We start from the raw sequence: 938 nt of genomic DNA, 5'->3' as shown, positions 1-938 counted from the left end.
AGAGAGAGAGAGACGCGATATCCAGATTGAGAGAGACAGCAGCGCCGTCGTCGACCACCGTCGTCTTCACCGTCGNTGTTTAAGCTCCCTTTCATTGCTCAACTTTTTATATTCACCATTTTCAATATTTAAAATGCACACATCCCACGTTGAATTTCTTGAAAATGGCAATCTTTTTTTATGAAACTCATGCCCAATTGTCTATCCATCTCTCTCTCTCTCTCTCTCTCTATATATATATATATATCACACACATAAGCTAGCATTCGATTTTCTGGTATATGGGAGTTTTGATGAAGTAATAGGTTCCAATTTCCATGCAGYGATAAAYGGAAAAACTACAATGGAGTACTTCAAGTGTTGCCCTAACAGATGAGTCAAAATGTGAGTTAAACATAGTTTCCAAAGGTGTTCATGTTCTAAGTACTGCATGATTCTCAATTTTAAGTTTTTATTTTTGACCAACTTTATGCACTTTTTGCCTTTTTGTAGTAAAATAATATTTGGCATGTGGGTAACATATGAGCTAAAATCATTTAATTAAAACCCATGCTTCACATGTTCATTTATGAATAAGATTCCGTCTGAATATAATGCTTCTGTCTTAGCATTTTATATGTAAACTGTGGTTTGGTTGCCTACAATGTCACAAGAAATAACAGCCATTTTTTCTATCTATTGAACTTTCAAAAATGTAATTTAACATCATAAAATCGTTATGGATGTTGCTTGATCGATCAAATTCTTTCCAAATTCTTAGTTTGTATATTTAATTTCCAAATAAATTATGGTTCTATATATCTTGTAATAATTAACTATATATGGTTAATTTGTGGCAAAGTATACACAAGCTAGGTCATGAAGTTTAATTAGCATATGTTTGATGGTATGATAATTAATCAACAAATTGGAATTAATACGGTTGTTTGATCAATAAA

Source organism: Cynara cardunculus, assembly GCF_001531365.2.
Source record: "Cynara cardunculus var. scolymus isolate 2C chromosome LG 12, CcrdV1, whole genome shotgun sequence".
NCBI lineage: Eukaryota > Viridiplantae > Streptophyta > Magnoliopsida > Asterales > Asteraceae > Cynara > Cynara cardunculus.
This window is presented reverse-complemented; position numbering follows the sequence as displayed.